The sequence below is a fragment of the Toxorhynchites rutilus genome, chromosome 2, assembly GCF_029784135.1.
Source record: "Toxorhynchites rutilus septentrionalis strain SRP chromosome 2, ASM2978413v1, whole genome shotgun sequence".
Classification (NCBI taxonomy): Eukaryota; Metazoa; Arthropoda; class Insecta; order Diptera; family Culicidae; genus Toxorhynchites; species Toxorhynchites rutilus.
In genome coordinates this window covers 182,508,737-182,531,201 of record NC_073745.1, presented here as the reverse complement: position 1 = coordinate 182,531,201, position 22,465 = coordinate 182,508,737, and the positions used below count along the sequence as shown (strand labels likewise).

Below are 22,465 nucleotides of genomic sequence, written 5' to 3'. Positions count from 1 at the left end.
TTTGCGAGGTTAGTCGTAATACAACATTTTCCAATTTTGCCAATTTCGAACAAAACCGACAAAGAGATATATCTACTAAAACCGACAAACATCGGCGTTTAGTCATCGCCCGGAATCTGGACTGTGTTCGCGGAACATCGTCATAGATTCTACACCCAAACTAGCGTTGGCAGAAAACATGTCATCTTTGGCAGAAATGATGCCATTTAGTGTGCTGTTGAGTCAAATGCGCAAATAATGAGCTATTTTGAAAGTTTAAAAATGGTTTGTATGTATGCGTGCAGATATCTCTTTCTGTTTTCTTTTCTCATTTCATTTGGGATTGTGCCAAAAAAAAGTCCATACGACGTCAAGGGTATCGAACCTAGTCCGGCTGGAATGCAAAGCTAATTTACACGACCACGCTGTCCACATGGCTAATTATGCTTAAGAAATTGTTCAGCAAATACGTGATAATATTGCACCAGATTATAAAATGAAGTTGGGAAGTGTTTTCTGAGAGTAAAAATGGAGCGCATGAAGGACAACAATATCTATCTCGGTCTGGGCCGTGTATGTGGCAAAGCATGCGGAAAGCTTATTTGTCTTTTGTTTCGCTCCCTCGTATTAATCTTATATTGCTGTACCATGTATATTATACAAATGCTTACCAGTATTTGTGAGTCATGACATTTTCTGTTATGTTACGTCTCATTTAATGGCATAATTTTGGATGACAAAACATGAGCTAAAAATCAATTTTGGTTGTAGGAATTTGCATATCTGTTAGAAGACGTCCGGTGACCATAGTGTAAACTGTCCAGACAGTCCCGCATTTCAACAAAATGTCCCGCGTAAGATTCCGTCCCGCGAAACGTCCCGCATTTGTCAAAAGAAACGAAAATGTTCCGCGATATCAAGATATTTCAATATCACAGTTTGATCATGTTGATTTTCTTAAATGGATGAACCTCAAAAAGAACTTTTATTTGGCAGACTGTTCAAGAGCGCTTCTAATGCATCCAAAGATTAATACGTTCAGCCGGTTTCATCGCACTGACATTGGGCTTTTTGTTTAGAGAGTGGCAATTGGAAGCGACAGCAACAAAGTTGGAAAATGATTTTTTACAAAGTCCCCTATTGATCCGCAGGGACCAACGTGAGTCAGACGAAAAGTTCATCTTTGGTCCCCTAGCTCGGTCAGGACTTAACGTTTTGAATAAGTGAGAAGAACTAGTGTATACTCGACAGGAAGAGGCAGAGTTGTTAGATGAAGTATCGTAAATGAAGCGCTGGGCGGTCTTACGGAAGTTGGCCGGAACCTGAACCATGGCCGATGAAAAGATGTATATTGGCGTGTTATTTTACCTTTTCGTGGCTTTGGTGGTCGTCTGTCTCTCTATATTGGCCCAAACATTTTCTATAGGGCGCAGCTGAGAAATGTTGGGAAGGTTGGTGGTCTTCGCGACAATGTTTATCTCCAGCCGATCCATCCTCCAGTGATCTTTTGGCATAATGGACTGATCCCAGGTTCGGCATAAAGAACACATCACCTTCCCAACTCCGGCAAGCACTTCGTACTATATATCTCCCCGTTCACCATATGACTCGAAAGAAGAGCGGTTTAGACATTCCCTTCACGTCTGTCAGAGAAGGACCTTCTTCGAGAACTTGATGTGAATGATATATTCGACGTCATCGCTTACCTGGGGAACGTAAAGTACCCGGTCCCCGGCCATTCGTTGAATTCTAGCATCAAATACTCGTCTCGTCTTTCATTATGAGTACTAAAATAAGTTTTTCACTTCTTTCGCCGAAAAGAAGTTTTTCACCAGCACCTCAAGCTACTCCTTCTGGGTGATTGCTTGCTGCTTAGATACGGCCGGTCTCATCTGACGCTTATGTATGAAAATGTCCATTTTGGCCAGATTCTTCTCCACAGTTTGGCCGACTTCGATCTCCCGGCTTAAGGAGCGGCAAAGAGATGATATTGTAAATACCAGATCGGCTATATCTAGCGGACGCAAAGTGCCTCAGGATGTCCAACTCCTTCGCTGTGGGGTGGAGCTTGCAGTATGGAAAAATCATCAAGTTGCTTGACAGTGCTGCTGCTGCGAATCAACAGCCAATCGTTCTCGGCGCATAAATGCTTCAGCTGATAGAAATGCGTTCAGTGGGTAGATCGACAATCTACAACTGCTGCTTCTTCTTCCGGAAACAACAATAAAAGTAATCGTATCAGCTGTGATTTTTCACCGCGACTTGTAGCTTCTCGTACGTTACGTACTGATGCATCTGTTGACACTTGTTACCGTCGAAATACGGAACAAGTAAAAGTTGCCGCTGTAGAATTTTGTTCTTGTTGTTTGTGTAAAATTTGTTCTTTTTTTGATCTGGTCTGCAATTATTATTGTAATTCAATTAAATTTTTTTATATATACGAAGAAAATTGTAGCTACTAACCATAGCCCACTGTGCCGCAAGAACGAAGTAACGCATGGACGAGATATAAATCCCGCCTAGCTGTCACTGTCACTGTCACTGGTGATATTGACCGGAAACAGGAAGGATGGAAGGAATGGATGAAAGGGAAGGAAACGGAACCGGGAGAGGACAGGATAGGAGAAGTTTAAAAGGAAAGTGGAAAGGATTGACTCGAGCATTGATGCCAGAGATCGAGAGTAATAAAGTTAGAAAAGTTTGAGACAAAGAGTTACGAGAAGTGCGAATAGTGGTGTGAAGGGAAAAATAGTACGTTTGGCGTTGTAAATAGAAGATAGCCAAGTACTTGTGGAACGCTCCGGTACACACTCCGTCGTTCTCAGGTGTGTCCCCGGAAAACCATCTCTGGCCACACTTGCACTGATCCTACCGCTAACGGTTCAGGCAGTGTGCAACTACACCATCGCAGAGGCCCGTGAGGCAACTTATATCCCACCATTTGGGGATAGTTTCATCCGTACGAGACCCCTTTACCCGACGGAGAAACCACCGGACGAAGACCAACCCGAAGAAGGACATCATCCAGAACACACCTGGCTCCGCCCAAACCCAACGCTTGAAGGTACGCTACTCCTCCTCCCCTTCCCAACGACCAGCGAAATAAGTGCGGCAGGAGCTTACTTACCACGTGAAAAATAAAAGAAACCAGGAAATTTACCATAATTGTGATTTTTACAAGAACCAGTTCCTTCTACTTTTGGTGACATTTAAAAGTTCCCCCTAGTTACGCACGTCTAAAGTGTGAGTCCTCCCGAGATCGGAAGCCGACCCTGAGAGTAAGAACAGGTGAGCAAGCTGGGCAAATTACCGAGCAAAAGATAACTTTCACACTTCAGATCTCAGAAATATTTCCGAAATCACTGACGTCGCTCCTAGTTCTGACTCTTCAAATACTGGAAGTTCTACAACTCTCTTCGATATGTTGAAGGAACCAGCTGCTTGTTCTGAATCCTCAACCGCTATATTCGATGCTCACCGTTCATCACCTCCATTTTATTTTGATATAACAGTTGCATCGTTCAGTTCCACAGCTAACGAACCACCACGTATATGTCCAGCCGAAGCTGGTCTTGATACTGCATCGTACATGAAATCGGGGTTAAAAAGACGGGTGGGTAATGTCGGGGACATAACCGGAGTGACGTAGGACTATACAAAGGGGACAGCTTTTGTTAAATATATATTTTAAATATATTGTTTTATTTTCTTCTCCTACGTGAATACCTACCTATCTACCTGAAAAATGGATTAGCTCACTGTTTACTCTTTATGAATATGTTGATGGTTCTGAAAAGAACCTTTGGTGTTGTGTTTTTGTTATCACTCGATATTCCCATCTTGTTCGGTTAAACCTTCCTGTTTAGCTATTGCGTTTGCCACTCGCCACAGCTTTCACAGTTGGAAAATTTCTTCCCATCCAGCTTGTGACATGTTGTTCAGTAAATTACATTTAATGCGACGTTCCGGAGAAACACTTTGCCACTCACTGAAACTAATTGTTGCGAACCGAAGCTGCTCTGTTCTTGATGCGGGTTTTCTGATTGTCGTGAGCAGCTTTGCAAGCCAACTCGAGCACTCCGACGGCCGAAGCTCTATAATCGCTGTTAGGTATACTGGTGCTCCGGCACCAATCCGTTCGGCCTAGTTACCCTTGCGGAGCAATCAGTGAATGCGACCAACAGGGAACTGGAGACCTGCACGGTTCGAGTGAGACTTTGCCTTTCCCTTAACTTGTCCTCCTTTGTTACGTCCACGATGCCGATGCCGTACAACCACACGGGTTTACGGTTTGAAAGAAAATAAGATTTTTTTTGGGGTCCGCGTGTTTTATACTCAAGCGGTACACACTCACAGGATAGAGACAAATCGGCAGACTCAGCCAGAGGGGCGAATCCAACGAGACGAACGAATGAGCGTTAAAAGGGATCGATGGCAAAAAAAATACATTCACTAGAGGCGAATGAACTGAAAAGTGTAAACCCTCTTAAAGCCAAAAAGAAGAAGAAGAAGAAAATACATTCATTACGATTTGTTCGCTCGTTGGATTCACATGCAGGCTAAAATGAGTCCTTTTCAGGATCACAAAATTATTTTCAATCTAAAGAGTTTATTGTTTTGTTATCACTCGATATCCCCATCTTGTTCGGCTAAACCTTTCTGTTTAGCGATTGCATTTGCCACTCGCCACAGCTTTCACAGTTGGAAAATTTCTTCCCATCCAGCTTGTGACATATTTTACAGTAAATTACATTCAATGGCACGTCGCATTACCACCACTCAGTATCGGATTGGAGGTAATTTAACCTGTAATTGAACATTTGCGATGACAGTGGTACAGTGTCGATTTTCAATGTGGGGTCATAATTTGGACCCCGAACTCTATGTTTACAAAAATGTCCAACTAAATATGTCGCATTACAGGTCCGTCCAATTAGCTAAATGTCGAGATAAGTGTAAATTACTGTACTTTCAATCTAGAAGCAATTTAAGAATTGGTGGAAATCAATAAGCTCAGAACAACTGCCAAATTCACATACTCATCATATCCTGGCAAACAAATTATGAAAAAATCAATTTGTGTTTTATTATTATTTTGGATAATGTTTTAGAAAGCATTGAACTGTATTTCCTAAACTCTTTTTTGGAAGGTTTAATGGCCCTGAAAAGCGCCTTGTTTTATGGAATGATTCCAATTTAGAAAACTTAGTACTCGTGGTTTTGAAAAAAACCATTTCGAACGCCCTCGATGCCGCCTTGTTCTGGATTTGCCACCAAAGCAGTTTGTATAAAGAACAAACTTTTTTCTTCTGCTACCTGATGCCATTTTGCGATTGCGTTTACCACTCGCCACTCGCTGCAACTGCCTGTTGTCTTGATGTCCACCGAACCGAATGTGTTCTGTTCCGAATGCGGGTTTTCTTATTGTCGCGAGCAGCTTTGCCAGCTAACTCGATCACTTCGGCGGCCGAAACTATATAACGCCGGCTAGGTGGACTGGTGCACTGGTACTAACGCGCTCGGCCTAGCTACCCTTGCGGGGAACTCCAGATCAACACGGTTCGAGCGGGATTTTGCGAAACGATGTGGTGTACGGCTTGAATGAGAATGATCGTTACGGCAGCGGAGCGGGGATTTTCAAGCTGACTGGCTGGTAGAGAATTACGCGTGTGAGAGACTGCGACCAATGTTTCGTTCATTTTTTTCTTTTTCCTTTCCAATCGTGCTTCACTCTATTTCGCTGCTGCTCTGGTTGCCCGTTTTGGTCGGTACGATTTGAGGAGCACAAAATGGACCAATCAAAAATGGGCACATAGTGCATTTTGACAATGCTTGATATTTCACAATTATTCAATTATTTATCTCAAGAAAAATTAAATGTTATTCGTTATGATAGATGCGTAGATATATTTCCTATCAATTGATGCAAAAACCTTTGCGAACTATTGAGAAATACTCGAGTTATAAGCGTTCCAAATCTTGCATTTTTTCCTACTTGTTCAGTGCCTAGATTTCCATTTCACCCCCTATATCTTCCGGTTAGACGTAGTCCTACGTCAAAAAAAATGATGCCAAATGTCTTAAAATTGGATGAAACTGCTCGAGAATCGCGGAAGTTCTTCGAAAAAGAAATTCTTCTTCTTCTTAAATGGCTCCAATGTTCCTAGAGGAACATCGCCGTCTCAACGTATTATTACATGCGTTATTTTTATTAGTACTTAGTTGAGATTTCTATGTCAAATAACACGCCTTGAATACATTATGAGTGGCAAGCTCTAGAATATGTGTGACCACAGCGTAGGTCGGAGAAAATTTCTTCGACGAAAAACTCCCCCGACCAGAACGGGAATCGAACCCGAACCCCCGGCATGATAATGGCGAACCCAGCATCCAGAAAGTCGCTGAGGCTGGACGAGTGCGATGGGCAGGGCATGTTGCAAGATTGCCGGACACCAGCCCTGCAAAGATGGTGTTCGCATCGAATCCGGTTGGAGCAAGAAGGAGAGGCGCCCAGCGAGCGAGATGGTTGGACCAGGTGGAGCAGGACTTAGCAAGAATCGGTGCGGTCGGGAATTGGACTACAACCATGGATAAAAAATTGTGAAGAAGATCTAATCTCATCAATCTCTGTCATCAACATAAACTATAAATTTTATTTAGAATTAAACTGAGCCGTGTCCAAAGAAACCAACGACGCAACACAAATGATTTTTGGAGCTATGTCGATGCCCAAAGAAAAAAGGTTGTCTACCATGGTGATACGAGATAATGAGGAGGTCTCAAACAGAGAGAGCAATTATACGCTATTTCGAGAAAAATTCAGCAAGGTTTTCGTTAGTGAATCCGTTAGATTCCAGCAATCAGTTCTAGCAGACGTATTCAAAACCATTAATCCATCTTTCAAAAATTCGTAACTCAAAATTCAAATGTCTGATTTAAAAATGATGTTAATGTTAGTTATTGAAAATACTTGAACTATATAAAAAAAATAACATTTTCAATGCACTGTTAAAAATCTTATTCACAAAATTGAATTTTATATTAGAGAACTTTTATGCCTCAATACATCCTCCGTCGATATTCTTTCCATATTTTTATTGAAAAATCCTTTCAATTGTCAGACTCACGTATGTCAGACTCACCAAAATATGATTTTTTTTGGAAATTTATGAAATTTCAATTCTGTCTGAAATCGAAAAAAAGTAACATGAAAAATATAATCTACATGCGATTTAACATGAAAAACTATGTATAACGTTTTATTCTAAGGGCCAACCGTTCTCGAGATATAACCAATTTATATAATGAAAATCCGGTTGATTTGGCGTGAAATTGCTCCATAGCAAAATATATAACATTTTAAATATGAGTCATTTGACTCGCTGTGGTAAGAATAGGTATAGTTGAAATATCGATAGGTTCAGTGTTAGGGAAACTTCCTTCGATTGCACTGGTACAGGCGTATTCTCGAGTGGGTGGAACATATTCAAACCAAAATATTGGGCATAAAAATCTCAATTAAGTACTTGAAAACATTATCGAAATGCTGCGTTAATATTTCGAAGTTCCTCTAGGAATTTTAGTGCCAGCAAAGATGAAGAAAAAAAAGAAGGAAAAATTATGGAAAGCTAGATTGATAATAAAAAATAAGATTTTACCTTTATATCATATTGCTCCGTAATTTTATTCAACTTACTTTATCTTCTTCGTAGATGTCGAGGCGATAATAGTCATCCGTACCACAGCATCACTATCTCATTAAAATTGAGGGCTTTGAGGCACCCCTAAATCATATCCGATTGAATTGAATTTTTTGGTCAGTAAACAAAATGTACATGGTCGGTCCTTTAAATTCGATAATTATTTTTTCGCCATACCTGCATTGCCTCTCAGCCTATGTCCCAAAAGGTGGATTTTCGGCCAAAAATTTTATTTTCGAGATGACAACAGATCTCGACGTTTCATGCATTTTTAATTCATTTGGCATCGAAAAAAAAACGATTTTCCAAATTTCCTTTACTTCCCCCTTGGAAGGTTTTTGAGGATAAAAAAGCAAAACTTTGAGCGCTTTGAGGCATCCTTAAATCATCCGATTGAGCTGAAACTTTGCACAGGTCATTTTTTGGGCCGATAAACAAAATGTACATGGTCGGTTTTTGAAATTTGACATAACCATTTTCGCTGCCACTCTAATATACAGCCATTCCATGCCAAACCGATATAGTGGTTCTCAGATTTCCATGAAAAGTGATAGTTATTGCATTGCAATTATTGCAAAATATTAGACCCATATTTTTTTATTTAAAAAAAGTTTTGGTCGTCCTATTTTTGACAACATGAAAATGAGCGCTCTATCATATGTAATAACTTTGTTGAAGACAGTTTTTGTCTAGAGAATAACTGTCGAGCTCTGGATGCTAATTTCCACTTAAACGCACTTCCTGCGCCATTGTACAGGGTTCTTCAACTCCTCTCACAAAATACTTTCCGCTTAATAAGATAAAATAATAATGGGAAGGTAAACATAATACATTCATACCTCGCTATACGGCCTTATACGGCATTTCGTTGAACAAACTTGGAACCGATCCGATAGTATGAATTGTATGAATTTGTATTAGAATATAATATTGACTGGTTATATGGCATTTTTCTTAGCAGCCAAGGAACGTATCTCAGCCGAAAGCGAGGTATGGGTGTAGGTAATAAGAATCATGAACAAAGGTCGCACGGAAAATAAATATTCCTGACGCGAAATTAGGGAGCGCAGAATTGCTCCACCTGAAAGACAGTACACAGGGAGATTATTTGTGATGAAAACATTTAGAAGTAAACTACAGGTCGGACCCGATTATAAACAGACTCGATTATATACAGTTTGATTATTGTTTTTTTAATTCAAATATGACATATGATATTTCAAGAAAAATGAATATTTCAACGTTAAGATGAAATTTAATTGGCTATTATAAGTAAACTGGAGTAAAAATCGTAATTTTTGAAGATTTTAATTGAATTCTCACCAAAAATTGTTTATGATGGTATTGCAGCGAAATTAAGAAAGATAGCAGTTGGGTGTTAAGGAAAAAAATGTAGAGTGGTTTGAAACTTCAGCTTGGTTGAAAGAAACACTCAAATTTATTATGAATTTTTGAGTTAAAGTTAATAATAACGCCTTCAAAATCACTATATTTTAAGTTTTTCATTTTCGAAATTTTATTGAAATCTAATGATTCATATTTTTTACAACTATCCTGTACTGAATTTTCTAATCTTTCAAATGGAAGCATCAGAATCGTTATACGTAGCGTACTTTTTGAAGTAGAGCCAGTTTAAGACAAACAGATTCCGGACCAATAAAGAAGTTCAATAACTGTGTCATTGTTGAAATTCGACCATATGCGTTTTTTGTTATCAATACATTCAAACATTCACGTTTTCTCACTATGAGCAAGTTCATGGGTCCTATCGCAGAACTGTTCATTGATTGATCTTCTATTCGTCTCCGTTGAATTTATTTTTTACCATAAAATTCCTAGTATTTCTAACAAAACTCTTCATTACAATATCAGATTATTTTCAGACACAATTCTCGTTTTTCAACCACTTGTAAATAACATGTTTCTCCATTACATGGAATAAATGTTTTATACAAAAAATATTATAGAATAAAGACAGCCCCAAATTGGGCAATTCCTTCCTCGATTTCTGCTCTTATCAACACATCTGGCTATCCTTTTTTTGGTATAGATAGAAGAAGATATAGGAGTGCGTTTCATCACATTAAAATCCATTTCCAGTTTCGAACAAATCGCAAACATCAAATATCACTATGTAATTGTCGAACATATGGGAATTTAAATTTACCGAATTTTCCCTTTCTCCTTCAGAGTTTTCCGAAAAATTTTCAATTGTCATGTTTGGCTGGAATATTTTTGGTTGAAATAAGTGTAATATTTTTATGGGACCCCTCTCCATTCCAGAGGAGGAAGGGGTGTCATACCAATATAGAAACATCTCTCATACCTAAAAACCCTCACATCCCAAATTGTGCTTGATTAGCTTTCGGGTTATACAGAAATTTGTGTTTCATTTGTATGACAGCCCACTCTTAGAAAGCGGGAGAAGTGTCGAACTACCATAGAAATTTATTGCATCCTAAAACCTCCACATGCCAAATTTGGTTTGGTTTGCTTGATTAATTCTCGAGTAATTCAGAAATTTGTGTTTCATTTGTATGGTGCACACACCATATACGGGTTCCAAACGATGTTACAGTATTCCAGAATAGGCCTTACATATGTAATATATAAAAGCTTTATTGTGTATGGGTCCTGGAAGTTATGTGAGAAGCGTTTAACAAAACTTAACACACTATTCGCCTTTTTTATTACAGAGTTGTAGTGTTCTATGAATGTGAGTTTACAGTCCAGGACGACGCCTAGATCTCTAACTATTTCACATTTTTCTACATTTTGATTTCCAAGACATATTACAATATTTGGTACATGTTTTTTTCTGCTAAATGTTATAGAGTTGCACTTTTTCACATTCAGTGTTAGTAGATTTTTATCACACCAAGTATGGAATACATGTATTTCGTTTCGAAATGCTTCGATGTCGTTTTCATTTCCAATTTCCGCGAAAAGCTTCATGTGGTCGGCATACACAAGTACATTGATACGCTTGAGAACGAAGGAGATGTCATGTGACTTTTACTGGATTTGAAAGAGAATTTTGAAAATGAACAATTTGTTCACGGTTTGTTAGATAAGAATTGAGCCATTTTAAGAGTCTTTGTTCCATTTCTATTTTCTGCAATTTTAAGAGTAGTAATGGAATGTCGATGCGGTCAAATGCTTTACTGAAGTCAGTGTAAAGAGTTTCTACGTGTTTGCCATTTTCCATTGCATTCAAAATAAAAGTCACAAAAGCCAACAGATTAGTTACAGTTGAACGACCTTTGAAGCCATGTTGCATACATGTAATTCTATTCTTTACTTGTTGGAAGACTTTTTCGTTGACTATTGCTTCGAATAGTTTAGGAATGCAAGAGATAATGGCAATTCCACGATAATTACGTACGTCAGATTTAGCGCCTGATTTAAAGATAGGTACCAAAAAAGATTGTTTCCATTTTTCTGGGAATATTCCAGTTTGTAGTGACATATTGAAAATGCAATGTAAGGGAAGGGTGAGTTCCTCAGCCAGGTTCTTTAGGAATATAGGTGCTATTCCGTCAGGTCCTGGTCCTTTTGTTCCGTCTAATTTTTTTAGTGCATGGCATATTTCCTGTTGTGAAAGATAGTTCACCGATATGTCATTTGGATAATCCGGTAAAAATGAAAAGTAGTTCCGATCGCGATTTTCTTCGGAAAATGTGGTATATACTTCCTGAAAGAAATTTGCAAAGAGATTACAAATTTCGTTCGAAGAATTCCTCACATCCTCATCGAGATGCATCTGCGATGGGAAGTTATTGCTTTTGAGCTTAGACTTTACGTAATTAAAGAATTTCTTCGGGCATGATTTGACTTCAGTTTCGACCTTTCTATTGTACTCTTCGTGTGCACTTTTAATTGCAAAATTTAATTCTTGGGAAATATTTTGATATTCAAGCAAATTTTGATGACTTTTGTCTATTTTGTATTTTTTATGTGCTTTTTGTTTTTTATATTTTAGATTTCTTATTTGAACGTTAAACCAAATAGGATATTTGCTGGTTGAATTTCTTCGTCTTCTTTTCTTCGGCACAAATTCTGATATTATGATGTTATTCAGAATTTCGTGAGGAATATGTACAGTTAAGTTGACATTTCGTTCGCTGTTTAATAAAGTTTACCATTCTATGGCTTGTAGGCTACATTTGATTGCTTTAAAGTTCGTCTTGTTATATTCCGGCACTTCTTCATACTCCCAGTCGATGGGCAATTGTCTATTATGTATAAAGATTGAGTATTCAATTGCTGTGTGAAATTTTTCATTTTTCCAAAGAGGAGTCATGGACTCATTCACACAAAAGTCGTCGGTGATGTTAGTGAATAATAGGTCTAGATAATATTTTTGGAAATTTTTTACATGATTTATTTGGTTAAGACCGAGATGTGCAATTTCGTCAAATATATATTGTAGGGTTTCATGTTCCCCGACGACTGGGAGTAGAATGCATTCATTATCAAAAACTTCTTCGCTTCTTACGCTTTCGTCCCAGCTAGTTTCAGTTGCAAGAATTACATTGAAAGAAGCGGGTAAAAAAAGTCATTCACGTTTTCTTACTAAGCGCAAGTTCATGAGTCCAATCGCAGAACTGTTCATTGATTGATTTCCTAATCGACCCCGTTGAATTTACCTTTTACTAAAAAATTCCTAGTACTTCTACCAAAACTCATCATTATAATATCAGATTATTTTCAGACACAATTCTCGTTCAAATTTGTTCAAACACCTGCAAATAACATGTTTCTCCGTTACATGACATAAAAGATTGATACAGAAAATATGATAGAAAAAAGACAGACCCCTCTCCTCTTCTCCCCTTAGAGAGGGGGGAGGAGTGTTCATTCACCATAGAAACGTTTCGTGCCCCCTAAAATCTTCAAATGACAAATTTGGCTCCATTTGCTTGATAAGATTTCTAGTTGTGAAGAAATTTGTTTTTCATTTGTATGGCAGCCCCCCTAAGAGAAGGTAGAGGAGTATCTAACCACCATAGAAACATTTATTGCACCCTAAAACCTCCATATGCCCAATTCGGTTCCATTTGCTCGATTAATTCTCGAGTAATGTAGAAATTTGTGTTTCATTTGTATGGCAGCCTCCCTTAGAGAGGGGGGTGGAGTGTCTAACCACCATAGAAACATTTTTTGCACCCTCCACATGCCAAATTTGGTTTCATTTACTTGCTTCATTCTCGAGTTATGCAAAAATTTGTGTTTCATTTGTATGGCAGCCCCCCCTTTAAGAGGGAGGTGGAGTGTTTTATCACCGTAAAAATATTTATTGCACCCTGGAACCTCCACATGCCAAAATTGGTTTCGTTTGCTTGTTTAACTCTCGAGTAATGAAGAAATTTGTATTTCATTTGTATGACAGATTGGTACAGATTTTTCCGTATGAAGAATTTCTTACATTTGAACGCTATTTTGAGATCAAAACATTTGATGAAACATCGTGACGGCAGCTCGAAAATTTCAATAAATGATAGTATGTAATCTAGATTCAGAAAAACTATGTATAAGCGTCATCAAACACACGAATGACTGGCAAATGTAAATGTAGTATTTGTAGTAAATAAATGAGTTTTGTTTTCATGCCAACAAAAAAGATTTTTCTCTACAAAGAATATTTTCGATGGTACAGATTTTCGGAATAAAAAGTACATATGAGAAAGATTTTTAGTACAGATTTAAATGTGGCAACACTGGTCACTGATAACTGACGTGGCAGTCAACGTGTTGAATAGACCACGAGTGTGAATACGCATTCTAAGTATGGTGATGACAGTACCACCATGTGCACGAATTAGATGGAATCCTCATTGAATGTTGGAAAGAAAATGGAAAAATATTCATTCATCTCGACCGTTTATTTAAGTGAACTGACGCTCCCCGACCAAATTGACTAATACCAAAGAGCGAAGGGTACCTAAATAGCATGCATCGATGTTCTCAAAAATATCTGAGCGAACGGCCTAAAACAATCACTGGACATGTATCTAGTCTTGCAACTCTTTGTTCTCAATTCGAAAAAAATCACTCCTCAAACAAAGTCAGGAGCTCTGTGGACCTGATTTGTTTATTCAATGCTCAACAAGAAACATGCACCTAATTTTTACCACACCTTTTGTAGGTGAGAAAAAGATGATACTGCGGAAGCTGTCTAAAAGCTCACTATGTTGTATCCAATGATATAGCACATTATTCTACCGATGAACCCTCCCCCTAAACCTTTTATTAAAAAATAACCGTGTCGGGAGCGACTTGATTGATAGGATTGAATTTAGCTAGGTTGTAATCATTACACTTAATCAATTAGGATGACGGTACGTGAGGACATTATGAGAGATTAAGGAAAAAAATAGCGCACTATTTATCCTATGATTGATGCCAGAATAATGCTCATAGAAAATAATCCTCATAACCCAGATCAGTACTGGTATTGTACACAGTTTTTCAAAGTCAACTATGCGTATGAAGGTGAACATTTCAACAAACAATATACAACAATATCGTTATCTCATACAAAGAAACAAATAAAACAACCGCTCTTTTATCTGACTGCAACAAGCCTTCATAATAACCTTTGATCCTGGCGTCTGGGTAAAGCCAGGTATTGAAATCATAAAAAGGTACCCCTGGATCAGTCTTCGTTCGATTTATTAAATTCCAAGAAAAGAAGAAAACAACAGTCCACAACGAATTGGAGTTTTGATATGCAGCATCCGTTGTTTTCTTTAAAGTCACGCCAAGTTGAGAAATTTGAGTCATGTTACAGACAAGAATCATCTATTTTTAACATACCAATTTTCTCTTTCTGTGCTCCGAGTAATTCGGAAATCGACCATCAATCATCAACATGCAGCATTAAAAGTTGCTATTCGCAACATACACCAGAACATCGAATTTGTGACCCATATTTCCATAATCAATCAGGCAAATAAATAATCAATTTATAAAGGGTGTGTCACATCAAATTGCATCACGGAAAAAACGCTGTAGAAATTCGCCCAGTAGACCGATCCTTTTGAAAATTTTAGACAGTAAAATAAAAACTATTAAACAACTTTTGGCATTTTCTTTTTATTCATACTTCGAGCCCAAGCCCGTATGCTCGCACCTTCCTCTTTACCCCGTCCATAAAGTTCTGTACAACGTCAGGTTGTAGTTTTTTTTTTTGAACAAAAATCCATTTTCTCTTGAAGTCCGCCTCCGATATGACAACTTTTGGGTTCTTCCGGAGGGCCTGCTTCATAATCGCCCAATATTTCTCTATTGGGCGAAGCTCCGGCGCGTTGGGCGGGTTCATTTCCTTTGGCACGAAGGTGACCCCGTTGGCTTCGTACCACTCCAACACGTCCTTTGAATAGTGGCACGAAGCGAGATCCGGCCAGAAGATGGTCGGGCCCTCGTGCTGCTTCAATAGTGGTAGTAAGCGCTTCTGTAGACACTCCTTAAGGTAAACCTGCCCGTTTACCGTGCCGGTCATCACGAAGGGGGCGCTCCGCTTTCCGCAAGAGCAGATCGCTTGCCACACCATGTACTTTTAGGCAAACTTGGATAGTTTCTGCTTACGAATCTCCTCCGGAACGCTAAATTTGTCCTCTGTGGAGAAGAACAACAGGCCCGGCAGCTGACGAAAGTCCGCTTTGACGTAGGTTTCGTCGTCCATTACCAGGCAATGCGGCTTCGTCAGCATTTCGGTGTACAGCTTCCGGGCTCGCGTCTTCCCCACCATGTTTTGCCTTTCGTCGTGGTTAGGAGCCCTCTGAACCTTGTATGTACGCAGGCCCTCCCGCTGCTTGGTCCGCTGGACGAATGAACTTGACAAATTCAGCTTATTGGCGACATCCCGAACCGAACTTCTCGGATCACGTTTAAACTGCTTAACTACGCGCTTGTGATCTTTTTCACTGACGGAGCATCCATTTTTGCCGTTCTTCACCTTCCGGTCGATGGTTAGGTTCTCGAAGTATCGTTTTAGTACTCTGCTGACCGTGGATTGGACGATTCCCAGCATCTTACCGATGTCCCGATGTGACAACTCCGGATTCTCGAAATGAGTGCGCAACATTAATTCACGACGCTCTTTTTCGTTCGACGACATTTTTCCAAATTTACGAAAAATTGACAGTGAAGCATGGCCAACGTGATCTATACACTCTTATCTGATTATAAGCGAAAGCTGAAGATATAATTCCTAAAAATTAAATTTCTACAGCGTTTTTTCCGTGATGCAATTTGATGTGACACACCCTTTAGCTTATAATTATCATAATTATGTAGATTTTTTAACGTAGGACTACGTCTAACCGAAAGATATAGGGGGTGAAATGGAAATCTAGGCACTGAACAAGTAGGAAAAAATGCAAGATTTGGAACGCTTATAACTCGAGTATTTCTCAATAGATCGCAAAGGTTTTTGCATCAATTGATAGGAAATATATCTACGCATCTATCATAACGAATAACATTTCATTTGTCTTGAGATAAATAATTGAATAATTGTGAAATATCAAGCATTGTCAAAATGCACTATGTGCCCATTTTTGATTGGTCCATTTTGTGCTCCTGAAATCGTACCGACCAAAACGGGCAACCAGAGCAGCAGCGAAATAGAATGAAGCACGATTGGAAAGGAAAAAGAAAAAAATGAACGAAACATTGGTCGCAGTCTCACACATGCGTAATTCTCGAGCCAGCCAGTCAGCTTAAAAATCCCCGCTCCGCTGCCGTAACGATCATTCTCATTCAAACCGTACACCACATCGGTTCGCATCACAACACATCAACAAACCAACCCAAGCAGCCATGTCTGGACATGGTAAAGGAGGAAAAGTGAAGGGAAAGGCAAAATCCCGCTCGAACCGTGTTGATCTGGAGTTCCCCGCAAGGGTAGCTAGGCCGAGCGCGTTAGTTACCAGTGCACCAGTCCACCTAGCCGGCGTTATATAGTTTCGGCCGCCGAAGTGATCGAGTTAGCTGGCAAAGCTTCTCGCGACGATAAGAAAACCCGCATTCGGAACAGAACACATTCGGTTCGGTGGACATCAAGATAACAGGCAGTTGCAGCGAGTGGCGAGTGGCAAACGCAATCGCAAAATGGCATCAGGTAGCAGAAGAAAAAAGTTTGTTCTTTATACAAACTGCTTTGGTGGCAAATCCAGAACAAGGCGGCATCGAGGGCGTTCGAAATGGTTTTTTTCAAAACCACGAGTACTAAGTTTTCTAAATTGGAATCATTCCATAAAACAAGGCGCTTTTCAGGGCCATTAAACCTTCCAAAAAAGAGTTTAGGAAATACAGTTCAATGCTTTCTAAAACATTATCCAAAATAATAATAAAACACAAATTGATTTTTTCATAATTTGTTTGCCAGGATATGATGAGTATGTGAATTTGGCAGTTGTTCTGAGCTTATTGATAGTTGGGGACTTTCCTGATTATTCAATTTTCACCAATTCTTAAATTGTTTCCAGATTGAAAGTACAGTAATTTACAATTAGTTCGACATTTAGCTAATTGGACGGACATGTAATGCGACTTATTTAGTTGGACATTTTTGTAAACATAGAGATCCAAATTATGACCCCACATTGAAAGTCGACACTGTACCACTGTCATCGCAAATGTTCAATTACAGGTTTAAATCGCCTCAAATGCAACACTGAGTGGCGCTTTGGCACGTCGCATTGAATGTAATTTACTGTACAACATGTCACAAAGCTGGATGGGAAGAAATTTTCCAACTGTGAAAGCTGTGGCGAGAGGCAACAAATCGCTAAACAGGAAGGTTTAGCCGAACAAGATGAGGATATCGAGTGATAACAAAACAATAAACTCTTTAGATTGAAGATAATTTTGTGATCCTGAAAAGGACCCTTTTTTAGCCTGCATGTGAATCCAACGAGCGAACAAATCGTAATGAATGTATTTTTTTGCCATCGCTCCCTTTTAACGCTCATTCGTTCGTCTCGTTGGACTCGCCCCTCTGGCTGAGTCTGCCGATTTGTCTCTATCCTGTGAGTATGTACCGCTAGAGTATAAAACACGCGGACCCCAAAAAAATATCTTATTTTCTTTCAAACCGTAAACCCGTGTGGTTGTACGGCATCGGCATCGTGGACGTAACAAAGGAGGACAAGTTAAGGGAAAGGCAAAGTCTCACTCGAACCGTGCAGGTCTCCAGTTCCCTGTTGGCCGCATTCACTGATTGCTCCGCAAGGGTAACTAGGCCGAACGGATTGGTGCCGGAGCACCAGTATACCTAACAGCGATTATAGAGTTTCGGCCGTCGGAGTGCTCGAGTTGGCTTGCAAAGCTGCTCACGACAATTAGAAAACCCGCATCAAGAACAGAGCAGCTTCGGTTCGGCGCTCATCAAGACAACAATTAGTTTCAGTGAGTGGCAAAGTGTTTCTCCGGAACGTCGCATTAAATGTAATTTACTGAACAACATGTCACAAGCTGGATGGGAAGAAATTTTCCAACTGTGAAAGCTGTGGCGAGTGGCAAACGCAATAGCTAAACAGGAAGGTTTAACCGAACAAGATGGGAATATCGAGTGATAATAAACACACAACACCAAAGGTCCTTTTCAGAACCATCAACATATTCATAAAGAGTAAACAGTAAACTAATCCATTTTTCAGGTAGATAGGTAGGTATTCACGTAGGAGAAGAAAATAAAACAATATATTTAAAATATATATTTAACAAAAGCTGTCCCCTTTGTATAGTCCTACGTCACTCCGGTGTCCCCGACATTACCCACCCGTCTTTTTTCTGTCGATTTTTGTTTTATAACTAAAAGTTAGATGAACAAATAATGATATAATGAATAGTAAAAATATTCTTTGTTTTATTTTTACGGAGCACGAAATAACGTCCGAAATTCGTGTCTCTACACTAGAATACACCCTTAAGGCAATTGTCGAATCTCCGTGAGAAAAGTTCAAATGTTTCTCACAAAGCAAGTTATATAACATATTATTCAATAGAGGCGGCAGATCCTGAGAGTGTAATTTATCTGACAAAACCTCTATTGAAACAGAATCAAAGGCCCCTCTATGTCCATGAATACTGAACCCTTTTTTTCGGCGTAAGCCATTTAAATTTCGTTTGAGCGCGAACTTCGCTGTCATAAATCAAACGAGAAGAAAGTTATACTCCTTCATCTCTAGAATTGATTGCTAGAGCAATCGCGTCCGCTTCTTCTTTCAAGTCAATATGTAATGTGAGGTCGTTTGCCATGTTTATTGATTCAGGAGAATTCAACCCGTTGGTGATTGAAATTTTAATTGGCAGGTGGTCACTACCTTTTGGATCCTAGATTACATTTCAACACTTAGGTTAGCAGGAGGTTTTGGCACACGTGTTGTTTCCCCAGTGTTCGAAACGGTCATTTTGAAGCTGTTGCAAAGGTCATATATCAACATTGAACGGTTGTTGTCGTATTGTTCCTCCAAGCAGTTCCGTGAGAGTTCAACTCTCCCAAGATCAACCGTGGCTCAGGAAGGAACGAGCACATGTCTGCAAGCTGCTTCCGGCCAACTGTAACTTTCGGAGGCCAATACAAGCTGACAATACATAGGCCTTTACCTCTGATGTTTGTATGACATGCAACTGCCTCGATCCCTCCAATAGGTGGAAGGTCAATTCGAAAAAATAAGTGTCACTTATTGATCCCCAAAAGCTCCGTATCTATCATCACGGTCCATGCGTAGAATATTAAAATCGTGGAAAGAGAGATCATTTCGCGAAGAAAGCCGCATTTCGGACAGAGCAAAAACATCATAATTAATGCTGTACATTTTCAAATTTCTACATAACTCGAGAATTAATCAAGCAAATGAAACAACATTTGACATGTGGAGGTTTAAGGGTGCAATAAATGATTCTATGGTGGTTAGCTACTCCTACCCCCTTTTTTAGGGGGGCTGCCATACAAATAAAACACACATATCTGCATTACTCGAAAACTAATCAAGCAAATGGAGCCAAATTAGGCACATGGAGGTTTCAGGGTGCAATGAATGTTTCTACGGTGGTTAGACACTCCTCCCACCTTTCTAAGGTAGGGTTGCCATAGAAATGGAACACAAATTTCTGCATAACTCGCAAACTGATCCAGCAAATGGAACCAAATTTGGTATATGGAGGTTTTACGGAGCAATGAATGTTTTTATGGTGGTTTAACACTCCTTTCCCATCTCTAAAGAGGGAGAGAGGGTGCTGAACAACTCAAGAACTAATCAAACAAATGGAATCAAACTTAGCATATATAGGTTCTAGGGATCGACAAACGTTTCTATGGTAGTTCGACACTTCTCCCCCCTCGCTAAAGGGGCGCTGTCATACAAATGAAACACAAACTTCTGCATAACTTGAGAACTAATCAAGCAAATAGAGCCAAATTTGAGTTTGAGGGTTTTTGGGTACGAGAAATGTTTCTATGATGGTATGACACCCCTTCCTCCTCTGGAAAGGAGAGGGGGTCCCAAAAATATAATGCACATATTTCAACCAAACAAGACAATTGAAAATTTTAGGAAAACTCTGAAGGAAAATAGGAAAATTCGAAAAAATAAATACTCATGTGTTCTACAATTGAATATTGACAAGCGTTGTCAGTTCATTTGATGTTTGCGGTAACGAAATTGATCTTCGTTCGCCAGTGGAAATGGATTTTGATGTGATAAAACGCGTCTTCTATTTATCGATCTATATAAATGAAAAAGGATCGCCGAATGTGTTGATAAGAACAAAACTCGAGAAAGGAATTGTCCGATTTAGGGCTGTCTTCATTCTAACATATTTTCTGTATCAAACATTTAATCCAAGTAACGGAGAAACATGTTATTTGCAAGTGAATGAAAAATCTTGCAGGAGAATTGTGTCTGAAAATAATCTGATATTATAATGTCGAGTTTTGGTAAAAGTATATATTTCCTTCTTGATATTTCACCTTTTGAATTATATTCCTGAAAAACTTTGGCATCTCAACGTAGTAATAGCATTACTTGCGTCATTTTCATTCTTACTTAGTTGAGACTTCTTTTGCCAAATAATACACCTTGAATGTATTCTGACTGGCAAACTCTAGAACACGAGTAACCACTGGGCTAGTCAGAATAAATTTGGTAACTGACGGTTCCGGATTCTGGCATGTTAATTATTATGTGATCTCCAACATTGGTTAAAATCATTCCCAACAATCACAGTCCCACGTCATTACAATTGTGTAATGTTGAAACGATCAAACAAAAATAGCTAGATAGTTGAATCATTTAAAAAATATTTGAGATATCTCAACCTATCAAATCATGCTATCATCCTCACAAAGTTTCTTCTGTCTAGTGGACCGTACTGTATTCCTTTGGTACCGCTGTGGCTACAATGTTAAAAAATGCCAATAAAATTTTGATTACTGTTCTGGGTATTATTTGGATGAATGCCTCTATGCCGAACTTTAGTATTGTGCCCTCGAGGGTAGTTTCGACTGCAGTTATATAACTTTCAACAAGTTCTAACATTTTTGAAGAAGTTTTTGAGATGGAGTATTGTTCACATTTTCTCACATTATTTTTCCTTTGTGTGATGATACGAAGCAAAACCCCAAAGCACTGTGTGACACTTCCCCAAATATAAGCTTAATTTCAAATTCATTGTATTTCATATGTTTTCTCATTCTAACCAATACTCACCGCACGATCCTGTTTGGTCACCTAATTTCATTATCCCTTTCACTAAATCGGTTTTACGAGTATGGAAGGTGAGACAACACAGTCCATTCTAATCGTACCACAAAAATTCACTCATTTTTTTTGTTTAAGAGGTTTTTTTACACTTAAGAATTGTGTTTCTAAGATAAGAGTCGAAACACTACGAAAATTCGGTTTTCGGAACCAAACATTTCTCACCAAACAAATATTTGCGGAAAGTGATATTGAAAGCTATCACTATCCAATAATGCAAAACACATTGGAGATCACATAATCCACACGGAATTTAACCTTTCCCAGCTGAGGCAATTATGGGGATGTTTCGGTTACACCGATCACATTCCGTAATCTGATTGGGAGCACGTGGATCGTAAAACTTTCATCTCACATTTCACTATTCGCTATGATTTGTATTGCGCGCGTAACGTAGCGAAACATTTGGACTAAACCGTCACTATCTCCCGATGGTTTTCACATTTTCCAAGTTAACACATTAACCTTTTCCGATGAACGCCGACCATCAACTGAAATCAACAGCTTCCAGCGCGTGGTATGTACCCAGGATGAACCCTCTTCTCGGCGGTGCGCTTTTCCATCCACACTTGTGGTGAAAATTCCTCCACCGAGTGTGCGCCGGATTCGCAATCCCGCCGGTTTCACAAACAGGAGGATGGTTTGTTTATGCTAAATTAATTCATGAACAGTTGTCGGTGAATGATGAGTGAACGGTAAATATGCAACACAATTGGTTTACAAGATCGGAATTCTGTGAGGGAATGATATGTTTATCTAACACGACAGCTCGGTTTGGATTTTCCACAAGTTTTAACTTATTTATTATTTTGTCTATAATATCGAATTTGTATATAAGGCAGGAATCCAATGTCAGAGACCATAAATGCACAACACTGTAGCAATTTATGAAAACCATCTTTATGCCCGGAAAAGGCTAGGCGGAGAAAGAGATTTAAACTTATACATCGTCATACTCGATCACCTTCTAAATTTTCTGATTTCTGATGATACGGAGAGATTACTTATAACTCA

At 39.0% G+C, this 22,465-nt stretch overlaps 1 protein-coding gene across 2 annotated transcripts in view; it reads right to left on the bottom strand.

Annotated features, from left to right (window-relative positions):
• The window catches only part of LOC129768923 (G-protein coupled receptor dmsr-1-like), a 116,297-nt gene extending 94,370 nt beyond the window's left edge, over positions 1-21,927 (bottom strand). For both annotated transcript variants that reach the window (XM_055770865.1, XM_055770866.1), the window contains exon 1: positions 21,401-21,927. The gene's annotated coding sequence lies outside the window, so the exon portion shown is untranslated. The remainder of the gene's footprint in view (positions 1-21,400) is intronic.
• Between the last annotated feature and the right edge of the window lie 538 nt (positions 21,928-22,465).